The sequence below is a fragment of the Topomyia yanbarensis genome, chromosome 2, assembly GCF_030247195.1.
Source record: "Topomyia yanbarensis strain Yona2022 chromosome 2, ASM3024719v1, whole genome shotgun sequence".
NCBI lineage: Eukaryota > Metazoa > Arthropoda > Insecta > Diptera > Culicidae > Topomyia > Topomyia yanbarensis.
The window spans coordinates 31,620,999-31,642,412 of record NC_080671.1 but is presented as its reverse complement, the minus strand read 5'-3'; the positions used below and the strand labels follow the sequence as shown (position 1 = coordinate 31,642,412).

Below are 21,414 nucleotides of genomic sequence, written 5' to 3'. Positions count from 1 at the left end.
CCATCGATTCCTTGGTGGTCTGGTACCCAAAATATCATTACTTTATTCCGCGTTGCCAGTTTTGTAAAGATGTGATGCACTTGGAGTGTCGCAACAATATAAACATGATCATAAAAATGTACGAATGCTAAGTCGTGACATTCTGTTCATGAATGTTCTGTGATTTCATGAACGAATTCACGACCACGAATGGTAAGTCATGACTATTACTGTAGGAATCATGAACCAGTTCACAAATACATGAATAATATTGTATGATTTTGTGACATATTTCGCGAAAGCGAATGGTAAATCGTGACTAGTATACTAGGGATCGTGAATCAGTTCACGAATACATGAATAATTGTTCCCGAAGTCGGAACAAACACCGTTCTTTTAGTTGATTACTGCACAGCTAAAAGGCTGCAATTTATTAATTTTAATTAGTCGCAATTGTAGGTAAGTATAAAGGTAAGTTTCTTACATTTTCAGTGTTTTCTAGTATTTCAGGTTCTTACTGTACTGTGGATTGCTGATTTTAGATTTTTCTACAATGACGATGGTGAATTTAGGTTAGGTTTTAGCGGTAGATATGGGTAAGTATATAGTTTCTAGTATATAAAGTGTGTAGTTTTATAATAATACCTTGATTCTTCTGTTCCCTCCTTAGGTTTCCACTTACTGCGTGGCTGTTACGGAAATTAAAGTCTAACTTAATAATTCTACAAATTTAACTCTTGGGGTTACTGCAACTGTGCGAACTGAACGTGGGTTGGGAATACTTTTATCACTTCACTAGCTAAATCACCGCAATTCTGCTGACTGATTGACCTATTGTGTTGTTTTGATGATTCCGTCTGTCAAAGTACTTGCACTGCCCGGTCGTGACGTTAGGATAGCGAGGGATAGGACATTTGGTTCACCAGTGACGCGCCGAAACAAGGGGTATCGGCGACAATAATATTTGATGATTTTAGGAACTATTTCTCGAGCACGAATATTGGATCGTGACATATATATTAAGAAACAAGAATTAGTTCACGTGGATTAATTCATGAATAAAATCCGAGTTACGCGAAATAATTCATGAGCTTTGATTTTGTGAACTAAAGTTCATAAATCTATGAATAACATCATAAGTCAAACTTTGGTTTTATGAATAATGTTCTTAAAGTTTTATACTAGTTCACGTACAGAAAATCCATTTGGTAATGACATGGCGGAAAACATGACTTATGTTCATAAAGCAAAAATAAATATTTTCACTAATAATAGCGTTATGCGGGCGTTAGAGAAATTGAACATAATTATAAAAGCCATGATGATTGTTCGTGGTCCTGTTTTCGTAACGTAAGAACGTGGTTGTTCCAGAATTCATGGAACTTTATTCACGATTTTGGGAACAATTTTTTTCCGTACATGTAAAAAGCGTGTTTAAAGCTGTCGATTTAGCTAAAATTTGTTCATTCATGAGCAATGTACAAAAAATGCGGGAAACTTTCTTTCAATTTTTATACAAATTCTTTAAACCGAAAGCTCACTGGTCACCGGTGTCTTTATTATTTCAAATATGTCTAATTCGTTTATTTAACTTGACTCAAACTTGACGAGGTGTTTCTAAACATTTACAACACATAAAAATAAAACAAAATTGAATATTGGAGGGTACATAGAAATATATCTTTCATGGCCTACGGCAACTTTGGTGTCATTCACCTCTCTATCGTTATCGGACACGTCCATGTCGTCATCGGTAATAGTGTCTCGTGCTGCTCGCGGTTTTGTCTCTGATTTTTTTGCTCCCACGGGTTACGAATGTGAACGCAACACACTTTTGCATTTGCTTCCTCGCAGATGGTGCTTACTGGTTATTTGGAGGTACTAGACGCAGCTTCGGTATTCATCGTAATAGAATGACCAGCCGCTAGAAATGTTCATGGTTTGCTGGATTTGATTTCTGTAGTCAAGTTTTGCTTAATAGCGTTGGATTTCCGTAGTGACCAGAGAACTGACACGAAGGTTTTTATCCTTGATTTGTATGTGCAAATCGTTGTGTGTGTAAATGTAGTTCCTTTCTGCTGTAAATTTCATGCATTGGACATATTCGGTCTATCCACTCATTGAATGCTTACTATAAGTATATGCATGAAAATGCATAAAAATCACAGCAGAAGAAAACGGACGGGAATAGAAAGTATGCTAACTATGCATATTTTTATTTCTCAGTCTAAGTTCAATCGCATTCGGACCACAAAAACCGCATCCTTCATAATGGATTCCATTTATTGACAGATTACGGGTGATAGGGTAAGAGAGTGGTACCTATCGCTCTTAATCATGTGTAATACAGAAATTATTTGAGCTTCATCAATACAACAATGGTTCATATTATGGTCATTTTTAATTTACTTGGTATCCAAACTAGTATCAAGTTTATGATATATAATTTAATAATTTTACATTGCATATGATAAAATTGAGAAGGTGTGTTGGTTTTGAACGAAGTTAATGATGAATGATTGATTAGGAATATATTATTCTTACTCATAATTGTTTCTGTTACTATTTTCAATTCAACGCATTCTGACCAAATAGATCTTTTTGGAAAATTTTGATATTATCCAACTATCCACTGGTTCAATCAATTTGGCTTATATTGTTGCTATCCACAATACCCGTCCCAACTGTAAAACATTCATCATCCCTAGCTATCAAGTATAATAAACTTCAGCAAAAATTTCAAAATAATTATTCAAACTCTGATACAGGTTCAACTTCTTCCGCAAAAGCGACATCTACATTCGAACACTACACCCACAACCGCGACCTGCACCTGAAAAACTTCCATATAAAAAATGGTGGCACTTGACGTTTACATTTTATACGTGCCCACACTGAAACCGGTTCCTTCTCCCGTTCTCTTTTACTCCCCCCAGAATCTATCTCGCTCGCCATAGCAACATCGGCTGAACGCACCACACCACCTTCGCTCGTATCATTCCCTTTCGTTCGTTTCCAATATGTCTGTCTCCCTCGCTCATTCCGCGAAACAAAGCGGCGAAGCTTTCGATCAAACCATGCCATGCAGCAGCGTGTTACCGAGCCGAGGCCCGACCCGAGAGTCGCGATTCGGGTGGTTCAGTCCAGTGCTCCTTGTGCGATCGAGACGAGTTCAGTTCGAGTCGGCGGCGAGAGTGAACGCGTTTCTAGGTTTTATCTTCCGTTCTTCTGTTCCCCGTTCGCACAGCATTCTGATACTCACCGTTTTCTCGTGCTGGTTTGGAGTGGTGTGAAGAAGTGAAGAGTGGGACCAGATTGGTGATAGTTTTTTTTCTGCTTCTCTGGTATTGACTTGTGAAGGAGAAAAAAAGGTTGAGACGAGGTGGGAGTAGGTTGTATATCAGCACCGTTGTTTTGCTTCGACTCTGTTGCTGTTGTTTTTCATTGTGCAATTTTTTTCTGCTATTGACGCGATTAGGAACAATATTTACACCTTTGTTTCCGTTTGACCTTGGCGATGATTTTGCGATAAGGGGAAACGTGTTTCCAAGAAGCTGTTGGCGTGCTAGTGAAATTGAATAAAAAATTAAGTGCTGCAGTTGGATCGATTACTGAATTTTTTAAAGCTGAGAGTGATGAGAAAATTTTAAACTGGGGCGATTTAGGTGGAAACCAGTCACAATCTGGTGGACAAAAATCGGTGAATAAAGTCGTACAAAAGTGCAGATTTTTTCGTCATTCACCTCGATCCGATTTCGATTCCTTCACACTCGCTACCAATACATGAACGTTGGCCGTAGGCGAAGCAAACAAGCAGCAAGAAGGTGAGGTGAAACGCGACGACATTGGAGAATAATAATAACAACAACAACAACAACCGAAAGGTGTTGTGGATAGAAGAAACCAGAAAATGAGATAGAGACCATCCTGTGTGGAGGTCGCGGATCGCAAAGAAAGGCGAAAGGAAGAATCGGGCAAAAGAGTGAGTGGCCCCCAAAACAGCCTACTTGGATTTACAGCGCAAACAAGTCCAGTGTTGTGCAAAATTGCATGGATGTGTAGAAAGGAAGCGGCTGAAAAGAGAGTGTGCAGATACAGAGAGAGAGGGAGCCAGCATAAACGACGGTTTTCTGTTTTTATTTTCTTTGCTCTGTTTGGACTGTCGTTCTTACCTGTGTGTGCAGTAGCAACAGCAGCAGCAAGTAGGCTGGCTGGCGTTTAGTAGTGTTTGCGGTTGCTGCCATTGTGCAGCTGTGGTGGTGTACGAGAAACAGCTACGGCTCGGCTAGTGTCAATAAACTCTGGCGTCCGAATGAGAGGTGGAATACGCGAAGCAGTGGAACATAGCAAGCTTGCGGATAAAAGTTGAAACCTTCGGGACCCAAAGTAAGTTGTGCGAGAGTTGATTCTTATTGGGTTGTTGTTTTTTTTTCTTTCTTTGCTTCTGTTTATGCTTTCTTGGGTTGCAGGTTTTGATTTTAGGCTTCACGTTGCGGCAGTGGGCTGCGAGTTCATCGTTGGCGGAATCTTGTGTGTTGGGATTTTAATCAGTGTTTTAAAGAATCAGTGCTGGAATTTCTAGCTTCCGTGAAAGCTTCGAACGGGTATGGCAATGGTTTTAAGCAATGGACAATCAACGTTTTAGAATGGACGGAATACTCTAAACCATATTTCGATGGAGCACATTTGTTTTATTATGAATATTGAAGTTCAGAAGCAACATTTGACATGCACAAGGCTTTGTGCAGGGAATTGTCATTGGATGGGACAAATACATATTGTATACAACTGCGCAGTTATTTCAAATATTTGATTTCAATTGATATACACTGGAGATTAAATAGGAAGTTTATTTTTACCAGAATGGCGATAAATTCCACATATTTTTGTCTGGCAGAGGCGTCTGTATCTATTTACAGAAAAACTTTAATGAAAATGGAAAAAAAATATTAAGACTATTTTTGGTAGACGACGAAAAAAAGTCGAAGCAGTCAAACAGTGAACAATGTCGCTGACAATCTGAAACAAAATAAAGTTACAACTTATTTAAGACCAAATAGATGCTCCCTGGAAATCGCAAAGCTATCCTATTTTTGGAAATAGATTTTGAGCAAATAGATAGTCGAATCACTCAAAGACCTCGGAGTTCAGGTTATCGAAATCTCATTGCCAGAACACATTGCCTATGTGATATAGATTCAATGAAGTATGGAGTTCTTCGCCGAATTTGTTAATACTTGACTTTTTGGTTTAAATTAACATTTGTCAAATCTAACATCGTGCCTCAACGACTCTCTTGTTGGCCTCTGATGGGAGTTGTGTTAAGAGGTTCTTATAAAATTGGCTAAGACATTACACTGACTCTGCAAAGCGGCGTCAACAAAATCGGATATGTAGTGATAGCGAGCAAGCGTACTATGACAAAATGAGCCACGAGAAGCCCGATTTAATTGGTAAGGTCTACCAGGTATCGACTATGTCATCACTAGCTTTTGGGGTCGGTATTTGGGAAGCCCCCGGACAATATCGCAAAGGGCAACCGTGGCTAAGGCCCAAGGAGGAATGGACAGAAATTGACGAGAGGTCAGTTGTCACTATCGAAACCAATGATGTATGCGGTACCTTAGGAATTGCGCAGCATCGGCACCAGACGGTGTCCAACACTTTTGGTACAAAAAGCTTCATCAGAAGAGGTGACCCGTACCTTCTATATGGACATTTTCAAGATCCACGCTGACTCAACGGAACGCTTGGGTATAGTCATCAAACTTGTCGAAAGGAAGAGTGATGACATCTGCATGGAATTTGACCCAGAGGAATGCCGATCTGTTCAGCTACTATTAGGGCAAGCGGTTGACACTGATGACTATGAAATCGAAGAAGGTGAGATGATTCGGGACATAGTTCGTGGCAAATCGTATGAGTATCTCGTATTCTGGCAGCTTCCCGGAATTCGACACACCGATATCCAGCTTGAGCTCCGAGATAAGTTCTTGAGTCGAGTGAACTGTGTCCTGAAGTCTCCTGGACGCGGGTAAAAAAGGTCAGCTCAATCAACACATTTGCTGTCCTCGTGTTGACCTACAGTTTCGGCGTCATCAAATGCAGCCGAACTGACCTGGACGGTCTTGAGAGATAATTGAGGAAGGCATCCTTAGTCGGCGGAGATTCACCTTGCCACGGTATGAGGGAGGGCAAGGGATAGTCAGCATCCAGGCACTACGCGTAGCGCAGGTGCGATGACTGCAAGAATACTTTGTGGAAAGTGCCAACGGACATGGAGTATATCGAGTAGTTTGTGCTACGGACCGTAACTGAAGTACTCCAGCTAGCGTAAGCGAAATACAGCCTTAACTGCAATCTGCAGATTGTAGAGGATTGCAGAGCACGGTGCCCTCCTACACCAGCTGGAGCAGCCGTACGTCAACAAGGTTGCATCGAACTTGTGGCTCAAGCGAGGTAACCTTTCTTCAGTGATCGAGGCCAACATGATAGCGATCCAGGACACGATCATGCCGACGAGGAATTACAGGAGGTATCTTTGGCATTAAAACGTCTAGGACATATGCCGGAAGTGTCATTCACCGCAAGAGACCATTGGCCATATTATTTTGTATCAGTAATTAGCGCTGAAACGTCATTTGGAGGAAATTGTATCGAACTACCCTAACCTGTCCGTGCCATTTCTGAAAAAGTCCCCTTTCAAGCAGTACTGGCATCGCACTGTTCTATCAAACCAATTTCTACACCACAACCGCCCAGATATACTGCTGTATGAAAACGGTCGACACTAAGTCACCATAATTGACGTCACCGTTCCACTAAACCACAATCTGGTGAAAAACTTCCAGATATCAACCAATGACCCTGTAGAGTTGTGGTTGACGGAAATGTGGAGGTTGGATGAGGTTCCGAGAAGCTACTGGAAACGCTGAAAGAACTGAAATTGGAGAAGGAGCTAGACGCTATCCAGAAATCGGTTGTAACCAGCAGATTAGCGATCGCCCAAGAGTTTCTGAGACAGGACGATATACCAAGAAATAAAGCGTTCTAGATTCCAATAAAGTCACGTAAATAATTCTGCATGATCAACGTTCATCCCACTCACAACTAGACGAAACATTTGCTGTCGTAACCGGGATCACGGGTGTTGGGATCTTCCAAGAATCGACCAATGCTTCTGCTACTGGTGCACAACGTACCCAAGTTGTTCGATGCTATACCTGGCTTGCATTCCAATCAATTCAATCGTTACCCAGTCAAAGGGCATCCAATTGTACCGTTCTAGAAGCTCCTGACATAATAAAAATACAGGGGAATTTTGTTCAATGGATACAGGTCCACCCGCATCCTTGTCACCTGTAGATTTTAGCCGCACGTGACGTTATAACTACCACCTTATCGTCATGCGGTGGAAGCTGAAACTGAAAAATGTGTGCGGTTCCATTCAATTTCACGTTTTACACGTTTTACGAGGTGGTATCATGTTCACGTCCCCGCGTGGGAACTGGAGATTGATGGTGTACTCATCACCGACACGGCGCTTTATTGCAAATGGGGTTGGCTTCTGCAACAATCCTTTGTTTCAGTCAGCAAATATTCTTGATTTTCATTGGTTATCAAGGTATAACTAAGAAAGATCATTGTATGATCCGGTTCAAGACGTGTTGGCTATTCGTAATCTCATCTATATGTCTCTTATCTACAACTTTTTCCACACCAACGATACGCAAATTTAATTCTCACTTCTGTTTTCTCATTCATTCTCAGAACTGTCTCGTGTCTCATCATCGCTATAAATGACATCGAGCAATTAAGCAATCTAACCGAAGCCCCAAACAACAAACAGTACCAGGAAGCCGAGCCCGTAAGCTGTACGGCCTGGTACTAACAAAATTCGACGGATGTGAAGTATGATGAAGAAGAACTTTATACTGAAGCTGATTTCAACAAAATCCCAGAGCTCAAATTCTGTTTCGGCTCACGGAAAAGTTCCTGGCAAAATAAAGTCTCGCGAAAAAAAATTATGATTTGTCAAGGAATCTCATCTTCTGGCAACTTAACAAGGATTTTTGCGATAGATAAGACAAGGAATTTGGACTTATACTAAATGGAGTATCTTGACCATCGAGTATTACACTTCATTAACTCCCGAAAATGGTTCAAATCTAGCCATTTGCCATTAGAGCAAGGACGTGCTGCAATGGTACAAGGACAATGGAGTCCAGTTCCATCCCAGAAGAGCTGAGTCGACCAACTTTTCCTCGGTTTCGTCTAACAGAAGTATAAAGGTGTAACGAAATAGAAACTGAGGATCAAGGGTCCAACCACTGGTTGGATGAATAATTGGTGGAATTATCTAGGCGAGACCTTAAGGGTAGGAGGTATGTTCTGGCTGATGAATGGCATCAAGTGGGATAAGTGCTAGAATTTCTTCGAAACAACGACTGATTTGTTTTAGTAATTTTCATGAAATAAAATGTTAATACCTTTGTTTCGATAATTTTTCCTAGGTTGTTACGGACTGTTGTGCTGCACCACTGATTGTAAATCGACATCTACTGTTGCCACAAGAAGTTGCGGACAGATCTTTTCATTGTCAGCGCAAAGACTCTTGTAATTACGGAAGAATACGTTGCAGAGAAGTTCGTTCACATTTAGCATATCTGTTTCGTGAGCTAATTAGCTCCCATTTTGTCACGATGTATTCCGATAGTCCACGACGGTGAATGTACCCTACTGTGAATACCCCAGTGTTAGATTGCTCCCTATATCGATGTTGTTTTCCGTGAGCCATTTAGCTCTCCACTTCATCCCGAATTACTCGATCTAGTCCCCGGCGGTCTGTTCAGCGATTCCGGTTGGAGCGTAGCTTCCGGTTCACTGGTGCCCAAACGACCCACTGCTAGTTATTAGACGCGGTCTACTCGGTCTTATCTCCGGCGGTGGATCTAGCCTACTCACAAGCAACCCGGCAGGGTGTCGAGGTCGGTCCGGCAACTCCAGTGGAGTCTGTTGTCCAGTTTGCTGGCGCCCCGACGACTCGAACCCGGTGCACTACTCAACTGGTCCCCGGCGGTGGACCTAATCAACACCGATGGAGAGTTCTCAGGTGGCGGTTTCTTCCGAGACCCGAATTGTAGTTTCACGGCGGTTTTCTAGCTGGTGGAGCTACTTTGTTGATCCCTTTCTCTGCAGCTCGGAGAGTATTCTGGTAGCTACTTTGTTGACAGTGTCCCAGATATGCTCGTTGTGGCACATCTCTTTGCCGATATTGTCAATTGTTACTCCAGGCAACCCCTTCGAACTTAGGGCTTTCGAAGACCACAAGTTCCGGAGTCTGTTGCATGTTCACATACTCCGGGCAAATGAGTGACGCAGCACGTCCAAACCAATTCAGATACTTCCGGAAGCATCCTTACCCGGACAAAAACTGCGTCAAATGGAGGTTTACCTCTCCATGCTTCTTATGTACTCAAGCAGACACATTTGGGGTGACTCGGTGGATCCACCTTCCTTTCTTCGCGTTGTCCCACTCTTGCTGCAACTTAGCCAACGAGTCCGCTCTGATCAGTCTCCTTGCATTTCGTGCATTTCTCCGCTGGTAGCATTCCTCAGCCAGTGTGATGCAAATGGGAATCATCCCGACAAAGACGCATGCAACCTCCGACAACATCGTTCTTTACGCACTTGAGACTCGAACAGCCATTAGGCGAAACGTGCTTGACAACTTCGTCCGGTTCGGCTTTGAGTTCAGCGCAACAGCCATCCCTCAGTATTGAGGATGAGACACCCGCCAGGAGACGTCTGTTGCTGCATCTTGCTCCTCCAATATTCGGCATGTTGCTTGCCAATACGCTAGTAATCGTCGATCAGCACCCCCAGGTGCTTCAGCGGACGCATCGATGGGATTGAATATCCTCCTGTTCCGCTGATCACGACGAGCTGGATTTTTTTTACGGTTGCTGATCAACATTACCTCTTGTGGTGAGCCTGCTGCAATTTGGCTTCAGACATCTAGGTTTCAACGACACCTATTGTCTCTGCCGTCAACATCTCCACCTCCTCAAGGAACTCACTGGTTATCGTGAAGACAATGCATCTGCAAAACCGCGATCGCGACTTCCCCTGCCATCTTCATTGACTAGCGGCCAATTCCAGTGTTAACACTCCGTTGTACATTATATTCCAGAGCGTTGGGCCGAGTATGGGGCTCTGAGGTACTCCCGCCATGACCCTAATAGACCTCTGATCCATGTTCGTCTCTTAGACCAGTACTCGGTTCATAAAGTAACTGTTGGAACCTTGCACAAATAGTCCGAGACCCGCATTCTGTGCTACGGCGATAGCTGAACACGTTGGTCACGTCGATCGTAATTATGGCGCCGTAGCGATTACCCATTCTCCCTTGCTTCAATGCTTTCTCTTTGCTCAAGATGGCGTCCCGTTTCTGGATTCCGAACTGCCTCTGTGATAGTCCGTTCTCACTTTCAGTGTAGTTCGTCAGCCTTTTGACGTTTAACAGCAGTATTCAGCAGGCATATAGGCCGATATGATGCTGGATCTCCTGGTAGCTTACCTGGTTTTGGCAGCAACACCAGCTTCTGGGTCTTCCATCTATCTGTGAACACCAGGATCACGGTCTTCAGTGCCACGTTGGGGATACCGTCCGGACTGGGAGCTTTCTTCGCTTTCAGCCTTTTCGCCACTGTAAGGAGCTCGTCGTTGGAAACTCGATTGTCACCGGTGTAGGCGGCCTTGCGGTTGGATCGTGCTTCGGATAAAGACCCTCCATGATAATTTTTAGTTTGTCAGCGTACATTTCAGCTGGTGTCGGTGGACCCTTTATTTTGGCCATCACGACACGCTAAGAATTGCTTCAGGAGTTAGCGTCCACTTCTCTGTACAGCTTTTTGTAGCAGGTGGACTTACTAAGCACTAATTTGCTTTTAAAAGCCGCCCAGAATGTCACCTTACATCTATCTGAACGTCTTTTGGCGCCCGTACTCTCAACACGTCGGACAATGCCCACACTTCGTGGAATCGTACTTAGTATATCCTCTTCTACCTTTGTTGATTGTTGGTTCTACGCAGCTGCTACTTCATCACGGAACTGACCGACATCGAAGGCAAATGTGGTGCCACTTGGACAGAGTTGTGATTCTACCGCGGATGGGCAGTTCTTCACAAGATGAGTCACTTTCACGCAATTGAAGCATATCTCGTCTCAGTGAATCATTAACATTATTTTGGGATTGGCACACTGATATACTGAGACGTCTCTTGCTACATATTGCTCCTCCGATGTTCGCCATCCTTGACAATACGGTAGTTGTCCTCGTAGCCTTCGCACGCACATAGTCGACATGTCTGTTGTAAGTTTACCGATTGTCGACCATCACACCAAGATTCTCCAGCACACTCATCGATGGAATTGAGTGTCGCTCAACGCTGATCGTGACGCGCTGGATTTATGGTGACTGGTCAACACTACCTCCGTTTTGTAGTGAGGCAGCTGCTACTTGGTGTCTACGATGTCTGTTGTCTCTGCCGTCAACAACGACACCTTCTCAAGGATCTCGCCGGTTATAGTCAGGACAACGTCGTCGATCTCGACTCCCGTGGGCAGTTTCAGTGTTAACGCTCCGATGAGCATTACATTTCAGAGCGTTGGGCCGTGTATGGAGCCCTGAGGTACCTCTGAAAGAAACTTCTCAGAACCTTGCACAAATAGTCCGGGACCTGCAGTCTGTTCAATGGTATGGCGATAGCCACCCAGCTGGCGCTGTTGAACGCGTTCTTCACATCAATCGTAACCACGGCGCAGTAGCGATTACCCCTTCTTGTCTGCTTCAATGCTTTCTCCGTGCTCGCGATCACGATGACTGTGCGGATGGCGTCCACCGTCGAGATCGCTTTTCGGATTTCGAGCTGCATCTGTGATAGTCCGTTCTCACTTTCAGCGTAGTTCAGCGTTGAGGATGACCCTTTTCATCCTCCTGGTGGCTTCTAAGGTTTGGGCAGTAAAACAGCTTCTGGATCTTCCATCTATCTGGGAAGTAGCCTTCGTCCAAGTATTTCTGTAGAACTGTCCTGAACATGTCCTGAAACACCAGGATCGCGGTCTTCAGTTCCACGTTGGGGATACCGTCTCGACCGGGAGATTTCTTCGCTTTCAACCTTTTCGCCACTACAAGGAGCTCGTCGTTGGAGACTCGATTGTCATCAGGATTTCCATCATCTGCCTCGACGTACGGTGTAGGCGGCCATGCGGTTTCGGGTAAAGACCCTCCACGATAATTTTTAGTTTGTCAGCGTACATTTCAGCTGGCGTCGGTGGAGCCTTTATCTTGGCCATCACGACACGCTAAGCGTTGCCCCAGAGGTTAGCGTCTACTTCTCTGCACAGCTTCTTGTAGCAGGTGGACTTACTATGCACTAACTTGCTTTTAAAAGCCGCCCAGAATGTCACCTTACATCTATCTGAACGTCTTTTGGAACCAGTACTCTCAATACGTCGGACAATGCCCACACTTCGTGGAATCGTTCTTAGTATATCCTCTTCTACCTTTGTTGATTGTTGGTTCTAAGCAGCTGTTACTTCATCGCGGAACTGACCGAAATCGAAGGCAAATGTGGTGCCACTTGGACAGAGTTGTGATTCTACCGCGGATGGGCAGTTCTTCACAAGATGAGTCACTTTCACGCAATTGAAGCATATCTCGTCTCAGTGAATCAATTCCCGACGGTCATTAGCCAACATAATTTTGGGATTGGCACACTGATATACTGATCGAGCTCTGTGTGCAGGGCTAACTTGAAAGCTTTGGATTTTTTGCTCGTCTTTGGATCTTGGATAACTTTTCGGTTACGTTCCTTTCTCATTGCGGTGTCAGGTTCCCTTCTTGTAACCAAACGCTTAGGTGTCCAAAGCATCAAAGGTTTACATAAAAACAGAAGGACTTACCACGAGTCACGGAATTCGTGCTCTTCAAGTGAAGTTGTCATTAGTTTGCATAGTCTGTTTGGTATTAATTTGGCTTTCTTAGGGCCAATTTCTTCACTCTCGCTTAACCCTTAAACCAGGTTTGCCGGTGCGTTAGATCTGGTTTAAAAGTGAAGCGTGAATGACGAAATTGGACCTTAGCCAGTTCAGATTGTAACAGGGCTGTCGAGCAAAATTTATCGACTTCGATTTCCCGTTTAAAATCATGCACCGTGAAATCGGTCGGACCTTTTGTGATCTACTTTCGGATCAAAGATAATTCGATAATTGATACTGAAATTTTAGCCGTTACAGGAGTCTCGAAAGTTCGCCCAGAAAAACACAGAGCTGTCATATCCTGTCTAACGCATGCCAATGACGTTACTGGCGACAAGTCTTTTATGAAAGACTACCGTGTCTACTTACCCGCTCACAAAGCTGAGATTGACGGTGTGGTCACCGGTATGAGGTTATCATGGGTGGATCTACTGAAGCACAGGGTTGGCTGTTTCAAGAACCATTGCTTCAGTAAGCGAAGATTTTGAAAGGCGATCACACTGGATGGGGCAAATTGTATGTCCCTTCAAACTCATATCTTGTAACCTTTGGAGACTGTTTAGACTCATTTTTTTTGTCGACAAGATTCATCTGCCGATTTGTCTATGCGTTCGGTATGGCAAACCTGCTAAGAATTATGACGATGGAGCTATTCCGACAATCCTCAGGTGGGGACATCTGCTACTGCTTCTAAAATTATCGACGAACGAGATTCCTTGCACTCGCTTTCTTTTTTAGTTCGATTTCCGAACAATAATTTAGTGTGAACATGGGAATAACCCACTTATCCTGGCTTATTTTGTAGAGCAGGCGGGGTTCAACCCGGCCAATCGCACGCTAAGGGCTCTGAGCACATGTCCTGGAATTCCAACTGGTGACTTAAAGTCGAGTTCATTTATTTAAGTGTTTCATACTATCTCCTTCGAACAGTACATCGCGACATTTCCGAATCGCTTTCATCCATCACAAACTATCCGGTTCGACTAAACCAATGTTTTCGGCAGGAGTTAACATATGGGACGAATTGAAACGAGGCGATCTACAATGGATAGAAAAATAGATTATATTTTATTTGTTTTAATATCTAGTTGTGCGAGGCATTAGACCACGAATGGAAGTCCGAAAAAGTGCAGGGTTGAGTCGCACACGACACAGTCCTTTGGAAATTAACATAATAAATCTGCAAGTAAACTTTCTTAGATCTTTCTGGCACAGACTAACAGACATAACACTCGAAAACAATACTTCGCCCGATTTAACGGTCATTTTAAATATATTTGTAGTTGGGACTGTGGCCACATTTGAAATTATGGCGCCACTGACACATGAACAAGCATATGGGAGATAGACCACTAGTGAAAAATTGTTCCCAAACCTGAGGGATTAGCAAATGATTGTTTGGGACTGTGAATAAAAGGTGGAGCTAGTGTTCTGGGAAAATTGTCGTATCGATGTTTTTTGTGGGAATTCCCCCATAGTGTTATGTCTGTTAGTCTGTGTTTCTGGTTCCAAAGACGAAAATTTTTCACGTGCGCAGTTTACTACACCCCCAACTGCAGCACTTGACCTCGGATTTGACTGATTTCATCGCCAGAGGATGATTACAGAAAGTATGGTTTGTTAGTGTTTTAGGTTCTTTTCGTCAGTAACTAACACCAACTTAATGCTAGTGAGATAAGTCCAAACCAGCGCCAAATTGGCGCTCGTGAGACGCTAAGATCCAAAAAATCACAAGGCTTGCGTGAATGCTGAACAATTGGCGTAAACCGCGTGATGTCTCGTAGTAAGCACAGAGGTTTTGTGATGCTGTTTTGGACTTATCTAACTAGCATTAAGTTGGTGTTAGTTACTGACGAGGGGAATTCGAAACACTAAAAAAACCATGCTTTATTTTTTTTATTCAGTTCGTTTATTTAATAGGCACAAATGCGTTAGCTTGGGGTGCCAAATCCTTTTTTTTACATTTTGAATAACTTAAAACTAATAGGTTACAAGGATTCAAGGCTATCTTAAAACTAGGAATATAATACAAATTGGTTTTTGTAACAGCAGCAGGAGTTGTATCAGGAACAGGGGGAGTAGGCGAGCGCGATGACGGTGAAAGAAGAACAAAACTTGCAACTATCAGGCAAAGAGAAGAACAGTGACATGAGTTAGAGCCTCAGGTTGGTAGATGCCTAGGATCGGGTTGACGGCGCAGAATCCTTCAAGAGTGATCAGACCATCGACCTGCTCTCGCTTTGACTTCATTTTTGCAGGAGTGGTAAAGATAACGGTAGTCACAGAGTGGCACTCTGGTTCTCCAAAAGGTAGGACAGGGTACTTCTAAAAACGAGAAATAAAGGATATGGGCTAGATTAGGACATTTGTCGATTTAATAGAAAGGTAGATGAGAGACATATAGGGAAAATCGCGACTTGCTAGGACATCCCGAACTGGAACATCGGGTGGTCTACCTCGGGCCCGGAGGTAATCCTTTAACTGCGATCTACAGCCACAATACCCAGTGCACGCCCAGACAATGTGATCGATGTCGTGATAACCTTCATTACAAGCGCGCCGACTACTCTCTGTGAGCCCAAAACGCCGCAAATGCGCATCCATTGTTTAGTGGTTGGACATAAGCCGGGACATTACACGTATGAAATCCCGACCCACATCCACCCCTTTCCATTTCGAACGGAACTTTAGTTAGTCGTAAACAAGAATAAGGGTGTTAATCTGTACTTACCAGAATAATACAATGATTATCAAAGCCACTTCACGCTTATGTCGATATTAAAATAATACGACCAATTACCGCCAGAACGATTTACATTCTAACAGCAACAAAACAAGCAAAAAACATCCTTCTCACATTGAGCAGACGACCTTCAGCAAACGTTCTCAATTCGCATCAACATTCAAGATTAATGAACGCAAACAAAAAATAAAAAAAAATAAACTTACAATACAAAACACCTTCGACCGGACGCCACCTGATGATTCCAACAGCAGAAGTTTTTTTTTTCATTATTCTTTTCCGTTCATGTATTTTGGTTTAGCTTCTATATATGTACACGTACTTTTTATTCCACTTCTCGCTGCCCCCCAACGACGAAAACGCCATCATGTCGGAGCACGGCTGTACATTTGAAACTCGGCGTTATAATTCTTTTTTGTTCTCTTCTTATAAGAATCATTAGCCAAAGTCCTTCAAGGTCTTTTGCGCTGCTTATTATTTTTTGTTTGTGGCCTCTCTGCGTGTGTGTGCATGTGCGAGCGTTTCTATCCCATTTTTTCCTCTGCTGTTCGTTCCGATGTTTACTTGGATTGATCGCCGTGCTTAGATTTTGTGCCCCGTAATCGCTTTTTTGAATTATTTGTTTCCAACCGAGCTGTTGTAGCGAAGGAAAAAAAAACATACGCCTCCTTGCCTAACCGAGGTGATTATTATCGGTAATCGTTCCACGACGAAGCGGTTGCTGTGATTCATCTTTTTATAGATTACTGTTTTTTTTTCTTCCTCTGCTACCTACTCTCCCGACGACAGGCCGATTGTGTGAGCCTAGGTGGGAGGAAGGTTGAACACTCAACAGCAACAAACTCATCAAAGTTCAAGGTCATTGAAATGTCGTCAAACCAAAATAGGGTCGTCGCCATCCGTTGTTTTTTTTCTTCCTTTTCTTCCACTGGCTATCATCGAATGTGGTGATCACACACCGGATCGGGAAGACGGAGCTTCAAGCGAAGACAGGCGGCGAACAAAAGATCACACGGCCTCGAACACACTCACTCGCACACACACACACACAGTTACAGGCTGAAGGACGTGACGAGGAACGGAACCGTACCGCTATCGCACCGATTATTATGGATGCTTCGTGTGCGCAACAGAGGAAGCGAAAAGATGACCTTCGCGAGCGTGTGCGTGTGCGTCGTGACACTGCTAACCATAGCTGCCCGGCGACGAACAGAGCCTGCGATTGTGTCTGTGGCTTATCCCCCCTTTATTTTGGCTGTGTGCATGCAGGTATATACATTCGTTAATTGTGTTAGTTGCGTGGATCTCTTTTGTAGTTTTACACCGTTTCCGTCCGCCCGCCATGTTTGCCTTACTCTTCTTCTTCCTCACGGATTCTTCGGTTCGTTTTGAAAAGCTTTGCTGCGATTGGGATGATCGTCACCTTCTTTGATTTGGTTTTTGTGCGGCGCCGTGCCGATTGCAGCTTTTCACGTTTTGATACCGCCGTTTTTAATGCGTTGTGTCCCGCTCCAATCAGGTTTGGATTTGACCATCGGTTGATCGTTGACCAGCAGCGTCGGGGGAGAATACTTTTTCTTTTGATCCGTTGGGTTACTGATCGAACGGGTGGAATGATGTTTGGCGAAAAATTGGAACGGAATAAATTATTTTGTCGTTTGAATATTTAATTAATGGAAATTTCTAAAAACAGCTTTGTTTGTGAACAGGGATTTAGTTGTTTAGCTGTTTGTATGCGGCGGTTCTGAAAAATAAACATCAACACATCTAATCTTTTGATGTAAAGTAGCGCGAGATTTCAAATGATAATAACTCCTGTTGTGCATCACGCAGAAATTTTTTTTATAACATTTCGAAAATTGTTTCAATTAACTTGTCTTAAATATTGATCCCTCCCCAAGGTTAAGGGGTTTGACGGTATTGCAAACATCATCAGGCATATTGCGTGCATCAGCGTTAAAGAACAACTTCTTTAAGATGGTTATTGCATTACGCCTCGATAGTGGTGCATCGAGGGTACCGAGAGGGCTAATGCGCCTTTTTTATGTTCTATGTTTCTTCATACTCTGCACCTGCGCATACAAACGCTCCACCACTGGTCTGTGCGCGGTGATGTGGCCGACTAGCGGGTCGTCGTGCATTGACTTTTGCTGTGTGCCGTGTTTGCAAATATTGTTCCACAATTTGACGGCGGTATTTGTGGACGTCACAGTGTGTCATTGTGTGTCCATTTATCGGTCGAATTCGTCATCGTACATATACCATTTAAATTAATTTAATAATTGAATTAATTTAATAAAGTAGAATTAGTAGAAACTTATTAGCTGTCGCTTTGTAATAATCGTAGTTTTTCGTACTAGTGTACAATTGTTATGTGCTAGTCGAATGTCTGTCTATGTAGTGTTCGTTTGAGTATTTGTGACATTTGCGCCTCGGAATGGATGCAGAACTGGCGTATATGATAGAATAGTGGCTAATACTTCTGATGATCAATTTGTGCATTTGGTTCTATTCATTCGGGAAAGTCGGATTGGATAAATTAGGGTACAATGAATTTACCGACGCACGTGAGTCTTCCATTCCCGGCCAGCATAGCATAATGAAAGTCTAACAGCATTCAATTGTCGTTAATGGTAAATATACAACATTTGCTGCATTTAGACGAGTTTGATTGCATGTTACATGTGTTTTTCTATTCTACTTCATTAGTCTGTACTTTTGCACATCTATTAGTTTGCTTTTTGTATCGATCAATTCATACACTTCTAATCAAGCTCTTTGCATCTTTTTTTTCAATATTCGGCATGTTATGATTCCTTTTATTGGTATATTTCTACTATACGCTATCTATACTCATATAGGTACAAACGCTCGTGGCCTTCGCGATGACACAAACCTGGCCACAAACGCGACCATGCAATTGCAATAATCCACACACACTTACGCCCGCGATTTCGCGTACATGAAAAAAACCCTAGTAGTTAAGTAAACTTAGCATCTTTAAACTTCCAAACGCGGTCTAAAACATTAACCTACTACTCGCGCGATCATGAAACGGTCACTTCCGAAAGTCTTTCCTCGGTCCTAGCAGTTTGGACTAATGTCTTCAGTTGAATCAATCAAAAAAGTGACTAAACAACGCGTTCCATGGTGACATGACCTGGAACTCCAGTGATATGGGGAAACGGACTCTCTTTTACCATCTGTGCCATACACTAAAAATTAAGCATCAGATTCGCGGTTCGTGCGCGATCAAACTAGAATACACGTTACATCATTATAAAATCGAAATTATACACGCGAAGTCACATACACTTGTCGAATACAAATGCTTGAGCCCTTCGCGACCATCCACGGCACCTACACCTGCGATCTCGTAAACATGATAACATCCCGGTGATAAAGTGAATGTCTCAGCTCCTAATAATTTTCAAACGTGGTCTCAAGCGTGAATCTAAAAACTCCCGCGGTCGCACGATCATTAATCGGTCAATTCCGGTTTCTATCCTTGATATCAGCAGACTAGGCCCATCCACGCCTTCAATTGGACCAATTAAAAAAAGAAAGCTCTCATATCCACTGGACACAACGTTACATGGCGACATGACCGAGGACTCTGGTGATATGGGGTAGCTTACTCCATGTCAGAAAGTGAATTGTACACCGAAAACTAACTATCAGAATGAAGGTCCGCGTGACCATCCAAGAACGCACGCGTATATAGGAATGGCCACACTATTGCAAAATCTAGTTTTGTACACTCGTCACATGAACGCGAGCACATGTGAAAAAAGCGTTAACATACGAACGCTTAAGCCCTTCGCGATCATCCACGCACACCTACGTTCGCGATCGCGCAAACTTTATAATACCCCGGTAATAAGGAGAACATTTTAGCACTTACGAAGTTTCAAATGCTGTCTCCAAGGCGAACCTACAAACGTCCGTTTTCGTGCGCTCATGAATCGGTCACGTCCGGAAACCATTACTCTCTGTCCTGATAACTTAGGTCCATACATTCAGCAGGACCAATCAAAAAATAATATGCGAATATGCAAAAGGCACACGGTTATAAAGTAGGATTTATACACGCGAAGTTACATACACGTTAGCACACGCGAAATACAAACGCACATGCGATCGCACACGTTAACGTACAAATGCTCGAGCCGTTCGCGATGATACACGCGATCACGAGTCCCTACGCCCGCACATACCTGAATCGTACAATGAATATCACATTCCGAATCACGGTCCGCTACTATTGGCCTAAAGCAGTGTTTTAGTGGGTGACCTTGCCTGTCTCGTCTGCAAATTGTAGTATGTGATTCTGACGGGGAACCCTTCCGAGAACCTCTCCAGTAGAACAACTCTAAAAAAAAATTAACTTGTCTTAAATATTGATACGTATAACGATTGTAAACAACGGATGAATGATTATTTTGACTATCAGTAAAATTTAATCTACGCCAGCAATAGCTATACTTGAGTGATAGTTACATTGGAACCGCTTGACCAAGTGTCTTTTGTTGCTGAATCAAACGACAAGTTAGTAGAACATAAAACTAATAGTTATAGACTTGTCACACGGATAAAGTAAATTTCTTCGTAATGGGTGTTAAATGCACTGGAAAGTTTTTTTTCTTGTCACTCTAGAGTAGCATATAGGTATACGTCATTCGGATTGGATTGAACGACTAAACAATCTGGTACTGCGACCAACCATTTTTCATCCGGTTAATGGTGGTCAGTTCAGCGATTCCGGTAAAGTAGGGAGTCCGGTTCGCTGGTAAACTGACGAGCCGCCACTGGTGGTATCTCGTTGCGGTCTATTCAGTGTAGTCCCCGCCGGTGAATCTAGCTTACGCCGACGGAGAGTAACCTGGTTAAAGAAGTTCTTACGATACCGATCCTTCTTTGGTTTCAGCACTACAACTTCTTGAGCCCTTTGGCTCCCTGTCCGATGTCATTTAGCACCGAAACTCCTCTAAGCCCTTTGGCTCCCTTCTCGTGCCATTTATCATCCCTTCCTTGATGAGTCATTCAGCTCCCAACTTGTTCGCGAATTTAGCTACTACGACGAATAGTGATGAACCTAGCCGACTACGACGAATAGTTTCCCGGTGAAAAAGTTCTCCCGATACTGATTCTTCTTTGGTTTTGGCTACATTTCTATTGGGTATAGTGTTCAGTCCTGCAATTCCGGGTGTAGCGTAGCGCCTGGTTCGCTGGAGTACAGACGAACCATACCCGGCGCTCTGTCGCAGTCTACTCGACTAGTCCACGGCGGTGGATCTAGCCTACTCCGGCGTGATTGCGTAATGGTAACGTTGGGAACCCGAACCGATGAAGATACTTACTTAAGCAGCCCTGGCCCGACAGGAGCGTTATGATGTGGAAGTTCACCTCTCCGTGTTTTCTATTGACCCACGTCGACAGGTTTGGGATGAGTCGGTAGGTCAACCTTCCTTTCTCCGTATTGTACCATTCCTGCTGCCACCTCGCCATTGAATCGATTCTCACGTTTCTAGTATTTCTCAGATGGTACTACTCGATATCCTCCACTATGGTGATGCAAAAGGGGATCATCCTGACGATAACGCATACTGCCATCAGCCGAATCGTTCTGTTTAGTTTTTCGTGGTTCCTC

The 21,414-nt window shown here is 43.4% G+C and overlaps 1 protein-coding gene across 2 annotated transcripts in view; it reads left to right on the top strand.

Moving 5' to 3' along the window:
• Nucleotides 1–3,134: 3,134 nt before the first annotated feature.
• The window catches only part of LOC131682040 (nuclear hormone receptor FTZ-F1 beta), a 113,120-nt gene continuing 94,840 nt past the window's right edge, over nt 3,135–21,414 (top strand). Inside the window, exon 1 of one of the 2 annotated variants that reach the window (XM_058963211.1) lies at nt 3,135–4,365. The gene's annotated coding sequence lies outside the window, so the exon portion shown is untranslated. The remainder of the gene's footprint in view (nt 4,366–21,414) is intronic. The other variant, XM_058963212.1, reaches the window with a different exon arrangement.